This window comes from Arctopsyche grandis, chromosome 9 (genome assembly GCF_051622035.1).
Source record: "Arctopsyche grandis isolate Sample6627 chromosome 9, ASM5162203v2, whole genome shotgun sequence".
Taxonomy (NCBI): Eukaryota; Metazoa; Arthropoda; class Insecta; order Trichoptera; family Hydropsychidae; genus Arctopsyche; species Arctopsyche grandis.
The window spans coordinates 20,954,359-20,968,394 of NC_135363.1; the positions used below are offsets into that span (position 1 = coordinate 20,954,359).

The 14,036-nt window shown below is 35.4% G+C and overlaps 1 protein-coding gene and 1 non-coding gene across 2 annotated transcripts in view; both read right to left on the reverse strand.

Annotated features, from left to right (window-relative positions):
* Nucleotides 1-14,036, reverse strand: part of mspo (M-spondin) — a 195,445-nt gene that overhangs the window by 114,676 nt on the left and 66,733 nt on the right. The window lies entirely within an intron of this gene.
* TRNAP-AGG (transfer RNA proline (anticodon AGG)) lies at nt 7,630-7,701 on the reverse strand. The gene has a single exon. It is a non-coding gene; the product is annotated as a tRNA-Pro (tRNA).

Here is a 14,036-nt window from a genome sequence, read left to right on the forward strand (position 1 = left end):
ATTTTATCTCATTTCGTTAGAATTCTATTTATACAAATTAATATATACAGAAAATCATCAAAAAAAAATCGAATTTTCAAATCATATACATATGTATGTACATACGTAGGTTTTGAACTCTAGTACGCAATTGAACAATCTTTACGGACATGTACTTTAGCACATGTAAACGAACCCAAATTTAACCCAGCAATGAAGGAAAAAGTTATAAAAACTGCCATAGGGATGGGGTATGGGTTACGTTTCGACTGGGGTGAAATTTACGATCATCGCGCTACAAACAAAAGCACTTATCGAGAGTAGAGACGCCTCGTCACTATAACGCGAATTTTCCGACACAATAATAAACGATCAAACGCACACATATACAAACATATATAAAATGTTATATACACCTTTATATGTACAAGGTTCAGACTGTGGGGTTAACCAAACCCGTCGGCGGAAAAATGTTGAGATTTATTTTACGCCGATCGACAGATCTCTTACGTAATTGAATAATCGGCGGGTCGTTAAAAGCATTCGACAATAAAGCGGTCGGCGGTAGTAATAAAATTTAGTTGTTATTTTTATGGTTACGTTATGATGCGCTATCATCTTCTGACACGCGCTAGAAACGGTAATAAATATTAGAAAAATTATATATACATACATACATATATGTATATATAATTTTACGAAATTACGTAATTACTATGTTTATACTCAAGTTTGGATTCGTTCATTTTCTTAAACAAAATTATTTACTTCAAGTATTCTAATTTCGAAGTTTCGAATTTTTCTAACGATATTTGTATTTAATAAACTCAACTAAATAGAACGTGGAAAATCACATACTCTTTGATTCGCCTGAAGGAAATTCTTCGATTTTTGAAAAATCTCAAATAAAATAAATCTGTTTAGAACTTACATATGTACATATGTATGTTATGTATGTTCAGTGGAAGTGAAGGTAATAAGAGGAACACGAAGATAACTGATGAGATTCTTTCTTTGACCCACTATCAGAATTCCTCGAAATTGCATATCTACCTCAAGAATAAAGTCGTTTTTAATTTATCATAATTTCTTTATTCGAGACTCATTTTCTTGACTTTTTCGGCGTATCTCACCGTCGAATATGTAAATATAAATGTACATATATTACAGCCAAAGTGTATTAAAGGTCATTCATATTCGAATACAATTCAACTAGTAAATTACAAGCACAAATACATTTTCAACAATGTTGTAATATAACAGTTGATTTTTGACAGCTGTGATGTTTTTACGAATGATTTAAAATTCAATAATGCGTTCATATTTTCTAGGTATTAAGAATTATGGTAATGAGTATCGTATTAACTTAAGTAACTCTAAAAATAAGTATATTAACTTTAGTAACTCTATGAATATGTTCAAAACAAAAATGTGACTTTCTAACTTAATTTACTAGTCAAGTGACGCTTCTTCGAAAACCTAACCTTTCCATCTAACCTGGTACCAAATTTTAGTTGAACTATATTTTCAGTTGTAATATATGTTAACCAGTTGAAATGTAATTCGACATATGAATCAACTTACGTAGCTTAAATGGAATATATTCCAACTAGTCGAAATATATTACAACTGAAATACACTTTAACTATAACGGTAGTTGGTACCAGGTTAAATGGAATACATATATATTCCAACTGGAAGATACACTTCAAATCTCACACAGAAATTCCAGAAATTATTAAGATTAGTGTATAAAAACGAAAATGTTTTTACAAAGTAAAATCCTTAATTTATGAGACATTAATTATTAAATAACATATTTGTAGATAAATACAATAGGATAATCCGCATTGTTTACAAAAAAAATTAACCCAAAATGACATGCATAACGGGAGCAGGTACACAAAATAGCCGCATCGAACGAGTGTTCGAACTTCGATGAACAGGGACTGTATATATATATACTAGCTGCATTATATGTACATATACGCGTATACAAAATAATTTTTGTTTACAATATTCAAAATCCTGTTCAAGCAGATAAAGTTGAGAAAATGAGTCTCGAGAAAGTCGGTAGAGCGGAGCGCACCGAGTGAAAAGCTACATTTGCATACTCGAAATACAAATGACTCAAAGCTTGATTCCGATTGTTCACCGAGTATTGGAAATTTACAAAGAAGAACCAATGATTTTGCGTAAAATAAATAAACACTTTATAGTATGCGAAAGCTTAAAGCTTAATGTCTTGGTAAGTATACGACTCACTTATCTAGTGTAGAATTTCAGCATGCCGTTTTGTTTCACACCAGATAGTGAAATAATTGCGCGGTAAATCAATCAGTGCTGCCAGTGGCGTGCGGCTAATTTAAATTCTGAGTATTTTGCTTTAATGTACATACAATTTCTTCAGTGCGTAAGTATACATAGATACATATACATACATGTGTACATATGAAGCGTTCGCTCGAGTTCGAGAGGAATTATTCAATTTTTGCTCGATTACGCGCTCGCGCGGTTTTAAACCGCGACAGTGGGGTGGTTGGATTTCTGGAAGGAAATTCGCGAAGGGTGTGAGGAGTCTTCAACTCGGGCAAATTAACATTCTTTGTCTTCGGGAATATGTCGCCTATCTCTCTCCGTGTAAACACACACGTAAATACACGCACATACATAATATGTATGTATGTTTACTTGGCGTAAACATATTTAATTTTCGCGCATTGTCGAAACCGCCGCGAAACAACTATTTGCATAGCGCGCCAACACGTCAAGCCCTTATTTATACGAGGAAGCTGGAGTGTGGAAGGGATTTAATTTTAATTTTAATATTAATTAAGGGTGTGAAGCACATGTCGATGCGCCTTCACATTTGATTTCATTTGCCTACATGTATGTACATACACTATAGCGGTACCGCATATTATATTATTTTCTTTATCATCATCATCATCATCATTTACAGCTATTTACCATACACTGCTGGATGAAGGCTTCTTCAACACGCTTCCACTCGTCTCTATTTTGCGCAACTCTCATCCATCTCACCTCACACATTTTTCTAATTTCTTCTACCCGGCTTCCTTTCAGTCTTCCTTTTGCCATTCTACATTCAACCATTCTTGCACTTCTTCTGTCTACATTTCGTCTATTTTTCTAGCTAAGTGACCCACCCATTGACATTTCAATCTCTTGTCTCTCTTAACTATATCAACTACCCTTGTCATACTTCTCACCCACATATTCCTTGTCCTATCTCTCATTATGCAGCAGATACTTTTTTGAGTGAATTGGACTGTGTGTAGCATCTTGGCGTTCAATTTCCAAGTTTCACATCCATACGTTATCACTAGAAAAACACATAGATCGAAGATCTTTTTCTTCGAACGAAGTGGCATTTTTTGATTTCAAAACGGTTTTCATTTGATGAAACCCACTTCATCCTAATTTCATACGTTTTTTATTTCTTCCTCCTTATTACCAGACATTTTATTTTATCATCTTATGAAATTCTATCAGGTATTGAACGTTATTTGGTTTTATCTACGTTAATTTTTAATCCATCTTTCCTACTTTCCCTGTCCATCTGAGTTAGAATGTAGTATGTAAATACGATAAATATTTTGAAATTCTTTCCAAATATCATATAAAATAAATTTATGCATTAAGAAGGATTTTTAGTTACACAATGCTAGAGCCAGATGTTCAATAATTGTCTGGATAATGTCGCTTTATTTTCGTCTTTCTCGCCCAAAACACATTAAAAACACTCTGTATAATCAAATTTATGCAATGCGTATAATATAATATAACGTACGATAAATAGTATCGTTCCGTTCGTTTTCCTCTTTTACCGTTATTTACCGCGGCAATAATTTCTGAGCACATGTGCGACATAAAGCAGGGCATATAGAAAATATTCTAGATTTATGAACTACCGAGTTCGTATATAGAGTGGGTCAAAAGTCACGCGGCAGACGTAAAATAATTATAAAAATAATCAAAACTGTCATTATGTGTCAGTACATACATATGTATGTGTTTGTGTATATGTACATAAATGTTGAAAATAAAATGGGCTATGTTTATTTATTCGACCTGAGCAAGTATATGGTACATCGTATGGTAGATTTGCAAGTTAGAATAGGCAAATTTAAAAAGCACAGACATCGGTTTTGATTGCAAACGACCGCATTGCATAGGATTCGCGGCAGGGCAGAGGGACGTTTCCGGTTAGGAAAATGACCCTTATCAGTGGCTTTCCGGCGAAAAAGGCTGGCCATTGATCAGGGCCGCAACGCACGAGAATTCCGGCAGGGCCGAACTCGACCGATAAATAATTCAGAGTCCTATCACTTTGCGGCAGATTCGGTCGAATAATTCACGCCGGGAGAGGTGAGGTCCGAGGGGGAAAAGAGGGAGAGGACGGGAACAGGGGACGGAAATCGTTACCCTGTCCGAGGCTGACATACAACCGTACATGAATTTTTCATTAAAAAGTGGATTTTGCAGCGGAAAGGCCTTTTTAAAGCGTGCGTATGGTCGCCGAGCGTTCGCCGGAAGTTTGCCGCATCGACAGATGCACGTACATATGTACATACATACATATATATGTACATATGAAAAACTCATACATACATACATATATTTTCAAATAATAACCTATACGTATACATATAGTACATACTCTTGGAATATCGATGGCTCATTGTTCATGGAACATATTCAGAGAGTCGGAAAAATTTATTCATAATACAATACTATCGTGTTCAATTATATTTGATAGTAAATAAGTATGGTTTAAACAAAATTCAAAAATTGTACAGGAGTTTTGCAAGTATTATACATGGTGAATACAAACAATGCTCAACATCCAAAGAGACATCTATGGACAAATTTGTAACATTTATAAAAATCAGCGAAAATTGAGATGCTGATTAACTCAAATTTTTGCGAGAGAAATAAGATAGTAATGCCAATTTGTTAGAACCGTTTCACACATCAAAGGTCTGACCAGCAGCACACACCAGGGATAGAACCCGTGACCGCACAAATTGCATTTCAAATATTAAATTATTTGAAATGAACTACACTTAAAATGCTTCGTATATAAACACCATAAATCTCTCATGATTTGATTCAAATTTATAACAACTGAAATTTAAATTTTGCATCATCGCAAAATTCACAAAACTTTCAACCTTGAACTGCGCGACTCAAAGTTTAAATGTGGTCGGGGTATTAATTCGCAAGCACCACTTGCCGCGGAGTGAATTTATGTTGTAGATTTCGTACGCCCGTCTCGGGTTAATGGCACGGCGGGTTCGGGGGCGGTTTTAAAAAAAGAGCGGCTTTTACCATAATTGTATTGAAGATTGTCCCAGTAGGCAGGCAGATGCAGTCACGGCACAGACGATAAGGACTATCATTACAGGAATTGTATCGAGGATTACACCCGCCCACGCAGGAGGGATCCCGGCGACGGATAACCCTGCCGGAAGCGGGGGAATGCTTTACAAATCACCCGGGGACCTGGGTCGGGGTGGTACAGTGGCTGGCGGCTGCCTTTCTGCACGAAGAAACGTAGGCGTCGAGAACTCGAAGACAATGGGGTGGAATGCGGTTGTTAGAGGACAATAAATAGGATGCCGCCGGTTGTTATCCTGATGCGAGCTGGCATGAATAACGACAGGGGTGGAGTGCGACGTAAAGCAGCCGCAATACAGCCCTGAGGTTGGTGGATGGGTGCTGGTGGAGGGGAGGAGGTTATTCGAGATTTTGATCATTTTTTCTGGTCAAAAGAAGGATCGTTTCGTATACGGATGTATTATTCTGGATAGTCAATCTTGAGGGCGAGCTTTGATGGTAGGAAAAGACTAATACGGTGTTCAATTTGAGCTCAAGACATTGTTATGTATGCATGCGAATATTTATGATCATCGCATAACATAAATCACATTAAGCATTTCCGAAACAACAAAATTTCCACGAAAAACTACTATTTTATTATTTCAAAATTAATTGTTATCAGGTGACCTTTATTCATTACTAGTGTTATGCCCGTTGACATTTCAACGGGTGGTTTCGGAAACAAATTGATACATGATTTAAAATAAAGTTACAATACGAATAGTAATAATTAATCGAAATCGGAACTGAAACAGAAATCGGGAATCTGGAAACGGAACTGAAACAGGGATGGATCGGAAATCGGAACTAAAACAGGAATTGGGATTCGGAACTGAAACAGGAATTGGGAATTGAGAATCGGAACTGGAAAAGGAATCCGGACCCGGAACTGAAACAGGAATTCAGAACCAGAACTGAAAAAGGAATCTGCATCCGGAACTGAAAAATTAATATGGATCCGGATCTTAAAAAGGAATCCGGATAATTTAGTGCATACAAAAGTTTAGCTGCTATGTTTAGTTTACAAAATGTAATACTTTCCTATTATAAACAAACGGTCATTGACCTCGCAACCTTGAATACTATTATTATACATAACACATTACATATATTATGTGTATTTAGCACACATTTTCGAAAACTCTCTATAAGAGTAACGGTGAAAGTAATAACTCCTCAACCTTTCTATCACCTTAATTATGTAAAAATTTGAATACAGCATTTTTAAATTTATCTTCGGCCGTATGAATTACTAAACTATCTAACTCTCAAACTGTGGTGATTGCTGTATTCAATTTTGTATAAAATTTATAAACATTTCAATATATAATACATACATATGTATTTTCACGTAGTAAAAGATATCTTATGGATCGTTGTGTTATTCATTTGAATGAAAGATTCAATTTGAGAAATATGTATGCTACGCGAAAAAAACCAGTCAATTTCAATATCTGGGGATTTCAAATCTTTTTGAATATTATTATTTGGGATTATTTTTCCTTAATAAAATAACTCAAGCTTTATACCAAAAATATATATGTACATATGTACACTTTTAAACTCTATGTTTAAAATTTAGAAATATATATGTATATTTTTAATTTATTACTACGTAGTATATGTATGTATATGTACTATGTAATATGATATCTATGAATGGGAGTTATCTTTTAAATAATACTTAACTTTTTGAATGACGTTTGGAGGAGTAGTTTGAATGAAATACGCACGAAAAAAACAGCCTATGTGTTTACGACCCATAGAGAGTTAATTAAAAAATAAAAACATGCGATATATTGTTTAGAGATATGTGTACATATATTATGTGTACGTGCGTAAATTATTTGAAATTGAGGATATTATATTTCTCTAGATGCTTTGTATCTACATATATTAAACACGATCGAGGCCACAGTCATTCTTGGACAAATAATACACACACAAATAAAATGTTAATTGGTAAAATTGTATTTTGGACCATTGAATTGTATTTGGACCATGAAATCAAAGAAATTTATCAAACCAAAACTTAATTAAAATTTAAAAATTTAAATCTTGAAATGCGAATCAATATTCAACATTTTAATAAAACTAAATAAATTTTGCGTGAAATCAAATTTCAATTATATGTATTTTAAAAACTGCATACATGTCGTTTCGTAATTGAACTAAAAATTAAACTGCTGCTATATAAGACGTTTACATTATAAAAATATTGAAAAAAACTTTAAAAAGAGACTTGGGCTCGTCCGGGATTTGAACCCGGGACCTCTCGCACCCTAAGCGAAAATCATACCCCTAGACCAACGAGCCATATAGTGAAGTGGGCAAGATAATTGCAAAATTATCTGCCATTTAAAAAATAAACAAGATAAAAATCAAAAGATTTATTGGGGCCAATACATTTTATCAACGGCGATAACATTTTTATGATATCAAATAGTCCATCGACACTTATTTTTAGTTTTATATATTTGTTTACACACTGGGCAAAAATTTTAGCACATTTGATTTATGTCGAGAGAAAATTAGTATATAATATAAGCTAAATTATAGCATCCATTTAAATTATACATTCATAGCCTATTAAGACCTATATATTGACCGGAGTTCGACAGTCAAATGAAACGTTTCACATTATACATACATACATAGCCGACCATTGAAGTTTTATTAATAGCGAAAGTGTCAACAATTTTGACATCAATTCATTGAGCTGTTTCAATGCAATTTCATTGAAATCAGCCGGTGCATAATGGGCACAATACCTCATTCGTTCTCCCCCTAAAACGAGGTTTTCCCCTGTTTACGGTCGCCTGCAAATATATCACCGCGGCAAAATTATGCAAAACGCAAAACAATCTTTAATGCGAATCTGAAAGGTCCCATTTTACTTTAAGGCTTTCGCAGATTGCACCACCTCTCGCCGTAGGCTTTCCGCCACCCCTCTACCCCACTAGTCGGCACCCCGTTGAATTATGGGGACGAATTGGGCGAAGGGGATGGGAACGAGAGCTTTCGACACCGATGCTCCACCCTACGCCCCAGCCACCCCATGGGCCTAATCTTTTTGAAACAATGTAATGAAATGCCGTCTTCCAACGCCATGGCGGAGAGGAGATACCCCATCGGCACTCGTTATGTAGCGGGACAGGTACGCAATTTGCGCAATTACACTGAGAAAAGAAGGCGAACGGCTTTTACGAGCGACGAACAATTGCATTTCCGTTTTATATCCGTACTAAAGTGCAGTTTTGCCTAGCTAATTTTAAATTTGAGCCTTTGAAACGTTTACACTTCTCGTATTTGAATGTAAAACGTATTTCTTGTAAGATTTAAGTTTCTTTTTAATTTAAATTTATTTTAGATTTAAAGAATTAAACACGAGTTAAAATAGTCAAGAGATTTTATTTTATTTGATAGGACGGTGTCACGAAAACTGGCTCATGGACCTTTCACTCACGCGACAACTGGCTCACGGGCATTACCGAAACTGGTGGTATCAGTATTTGAACGAAAACAAGCCATTGGAACTATCGGTACTACAATATAAATAAATGCTTTTCAAAATAACTGTTGTGAGCCAGTTGTCGCGTGATTGAAATTTTGTGCGCGAAACGCCGTTGAGTGAAAGGTCCGTGAGTCAGTTTTCGCGGAACAGATAGGACATGAACACTCGCCTTTATACATAGATCACTCCAAAGCAACGAGTACACTTATACAGGTAAAATACAATCAATCAACACAATCAATATAAATATTTTATACAATGCGAATTTATACAAACATCCACAATGACATCTATGGAGAATTTTTTTATAAACAAATTGGTGAACCTCAAGACGCTGAATAGCTTGAGATTAGCAAGATAGATGGGAAAGAACATGCCAATTGTAAAGGAACCGTTTCAATGAAAATCAGAAAAATTGGCAAACTCTGATAAGAAACTATCGACCTGAAGTCACAAACCAGGGTCTGGCCAGCAGCGGGACTGTAGAGGGACTCAAAACCGTGACCACTCTGCTCAAAAGCATAATATGCTAACCACTGGTCCAAGCCGCCATAAGTATGTATACCAAATTTGATGGTTCTAAATTTCAACCAAAAATTTGTATAAGCGAAGAAAGAAATCAATTTTATATTTGTATAGTAGATGTAGTACATATGTATGTATGTATTGTATGTACACGTACATACATAAGTGGTATTTTTCAGCGCTTTCTTAAAATAAATGTTTTTCAACTTTATATAATATTAATTTTAAGCACATTCGCCTTAAGACTGTGTTAAAAAAATACCTGTAAATATTTATACTTGATAAGTTTGAAATTCTTTGAGGATATGTGAGCTTTTTTGGCAAAATAAAAAGGGACTTATATACGAATTACAAAGACGAAGAGCAACGTAAGCGGCTTCATTAAAAGTTGGAAAACTTTCTTTCGTATGAATATAAAATAAAACCCCACGCACACATACATACGTATGTATATTTAGAAATATTGTACAATATTTTTCATTATTTTAAAAGAGATACAAATGTATCATGTCGCAGACGAAAGTATACAGTTCTATCGGTGCATATGCACCGAAGGGTAACTTTAAAAGTTTTTATATTAATGAGATTTTTCACGAAGAGAACTTTCCAGACAATGAAAATTTACGAGCTTATTAAAACGAACGCTACATGAATAAAGGGATAAATAAGAAAGTAACTACATTTTGAGGGAACATTAGAAAAACGTTCACATATTTGTAAATGATAAAGATGGTTTAGAATTTTTCATATTTTGTACACGGTATATAACATTGCACTACGACTAAATTTCACGAGTATCCTTCTGCGAGAAAATCCGATTTTATTTTTCGGTACCGTGCGTATGCGCGAGATAGTAAAACTTACGGAAGATCTTATTAAAGTACAAACACAAAACGTAAACAATACACAAAAGAAAAACAACCGACAGGGAGGGTGCGCGAGTGGGTGGACGGGAGAAAAAACTCGCATAAAAGCAAATTGTACTTGGGACGGTCTGTCTGATAACAGGTCTCAGCGGGGCAGCTTTACGCGGAAAATTTCTCGAATTTTCTCCTCACTAATATGAACTTTTATTTCGCGCGCATTTCCACCACGGTCTTAATTCAATTACATGCATGTTTTCATCGAATAAATAGCACACGGTTCAATGCGAATTTGTATCATCAAATACATACATATGTACAATGTTTAGAAAATACAATGCCGATTACATTTCACATACTCCTATATTGTGGAACAGTGGAAATCCGAATTTGTAAACATACTTACATACACATACATAATACATATATCCCAATACAATGTTATAATTAAATACATTAGTTTAAAATTTAGTGTTATGATGGTAATGTATATAATTCAAAAGCCCTGGTAAGAAACGAATATATAAACCGCGTCTTTGACATTAGTCAAAACTCCAGACTCCGCAGTGACAGTCATAACAGATTCCGTAAAATCAGTCAAAACCATCGATTCAACCTGTATAAGAATAAGATTTTAACAATCAGTGCTATTAAACAGTAAATTCAGCTCTAAAAAGTACACAGCTCTAAATACTAAAAAATGTAGTTACGAATATATATGTATGTACATACATACATATATGTACGACATATTAAATAAATAAATCTTAGTCGGGATGTTGATCGAATCGTCATCATCCTAATCAAGTAGTTTTAAAAATACAAACTACATTGGTGACAATAACGTGACAAGTCGTATAATCAATTCACAAATATAATATTTCTCTTATTAGTTACAATGGGACACGTCTGATTTTCACACCAATATTAACAAGATTTTACTTGTCAGTAATGTAATAGCACTTCGATACTACAGTTTCACAAATTTTACCAAAGCCCATGAAAGTACAATATTACTCAATCACAGCCATAAAACACGATCACACGTCGCGTGAAAAGAAAGTAAAAATTTATTTTACGCGAGCACTTGGGAAACGGTGCGTAGTTTGCGTCAGACTTTTTTCATTTGACCAAGGCTGTATTTTCGTTGAATTATTCTTTAGGAAATATGAGGGTCTATAGTGAGAAAGGAGACGGTGGGAGAGGAGGGGGGGGGGCTCGGTTGAATTTCTGTTGTAAATGTACGGCGTTTGCGGTCAACCCTTATTCATATTTCTGTTATGTTTCGCGGCGTCGGAGGAGCGGCGACTTACACGTATCACCTAAAAGCGAGTACGTGACGAAAATGCCGGAAAACTTCACCAACCCGTGGAAAATCAGAAAAGTTTTCACGGTACGAAAAGAAGCCCTGACCCTGGTACTGCCCTCCGTTCCCCCGTCCCTCACCCCCTTGCCTCTACGAGTTTTAGTGCCGGGTACTAAAGCCTTCCTCCTTTTACGTCGAAAAATATTGTGTGCCGTTGGGAAAAATGTATTTTTAAAAACGTCCCTCTCCCCCTCGGCAGTTTAGGTTCTCGGTGTCAATAAAAAGGCGCGCTATGGGGGTCCCCAGCCATGGGAAAACGAGGAGGGGGTGAGGGGTTGCTATGCTGAGGGCCATTTTGATTTCTGCCAGTGTGCCGCTTAAATGGTCGGGAAATTTATCGACCCTACGTGATTAATCCCGACGATGCGGAAATGCGAAAGGAAAGTGCATTGAAGAAAACCTTCGCGTGTATTGTATAGGTAACTTTACGACCCTTTTGACGGAATTCGATAAATTTATTTATTGTTGCTCTAACACCGTTTGCTATTTACACGGGCTGTGTAATGAAATTTGGGCGGAGAGTTTTATTATAGGAGGAGGAAGAGAGTTCAGGGTATTGTAAACCGGCAGTTTCGAGTACTTACAATAAAAAATTCTATTGTATACGCCGAGCAAGCAATGAGTATTCAATTACATTGTATATGTATATAAATACGTATGTAAATACGTATGGTAAAACCCCGGACAAACAAACCATTGAATTAAGTATACATACATAGTATGATATATGAATGTATGCATACTAAACATGTCGGTACATATTATTTACATAACTAGTCTTAATAAATTAAAAAATATATATTTTTAAAGATTGATCTGTAATGGAGAACTGCAGTGTACTCTCGACTATCCGGGTGCGGATTATCCGTGCTTGAAATTAATATATATTTTTAATTTAATTATTTTTGCATGAGAATACAGAATAAAGAGTGGATTTGGGGCATTGGTGGATCAGTGGGACTTTTTGATAGATACGTACATATGTATGTATGTTCAGTGATTTATTTAATTGTTTTTTGCATTAAATTATAATCTCTGACACACACGCAAAAATATAAGATCTACCCTGCAACAATGCACAAGGCATACGCAACAAATAAGCGCAAGAAAATTGTCCTCACCATAAAATAAAACCATTTATTGAGAGATTCGAAAATGGTGAATCCACATCAAAGCTCAAGATATACATATGTATGTATGTAGAAACACAAAAAAAGTTATAGGCATTCACAGGAGATTGTGATAGTACTTGCAATTAATTAAATTATTTCCGGTTTAAAATACAACATCCTTGATTGTAAATTCCAACATTCATTTTAAATATTTTATGAAAATTACGTATAATATGTAGATACATATGTACATATATGCGAAACACTTAAGCTAATGAGACTTGCCGAAGCTTAATTGAGTCATAATAGAGAAAAATTTAATACGAAACGCACATTTCCGAGCGCAAGTACATTTTATACGCATAAAGTGCATTTTAGACGGGCATAAAAAAGCGGCACATTATTTCCCTGCATTTTTCTTCATTCCGGTTTCATAACCGTACGTATTCCGTATCCCCTTTATTATTTTTGCACAGCGAAAATAGCCAGGCTTGTGGGGGTTTAATTGGCACTGGCAAGGGCGTTAACCCGTTGCGGCCCTTATTGCACAACAGACACGCTCGTGCAATAAAAGAAATTGAACACTGTACACATAATATACACACATAAATACATATGAGGTCGGTCGACGGTTGAAGCTTTCCATCATCGATATGCGACATCGCCATAAATTATTTTGAACAATGGTGTCCGCGATGACATGCGGTGAATCCGACGCGTGATGAATCGACGCCGTTGAAACAATATTGTAACGAGCGGACACACAAGACTGTTGTTAACACACCAAAGTCGGGACGGAGGATATCATTATTTATATTATTTTTGAACGGAGGCGAAAGTGCCGAGCAACGATGCGTCAAATTGAATCACATGCCAAATCGACCGCAACAATTACATCATCGGATCGGAAGTTCACGTAACCGAACAATGGTCGGATAACGTATCAAGTTGATAGGCAATCTCAAAATCAATCCGGAATAAATTAACCACACGTACATACATACGTAAATATATTACACGTGTATATATGTATATTATATTTCAGGTACTACATATGTACATAGTACGCAGACGAAGTGTATTTTTCTTTAATAAAATATGAAGTCTCTCAGGAAAAGTATAATATTACTCCAGTAAGTGTACCTTGCATACATCTGTTGACACTTTAGTTAAGCGGAAAATAAGATGCGGAAGCTTGGTTGTTTTAAACTTCAGACACAATTTAAAATGAAAACAAAAACAATTGTACATTCTTAGAAAACATTTTGAGG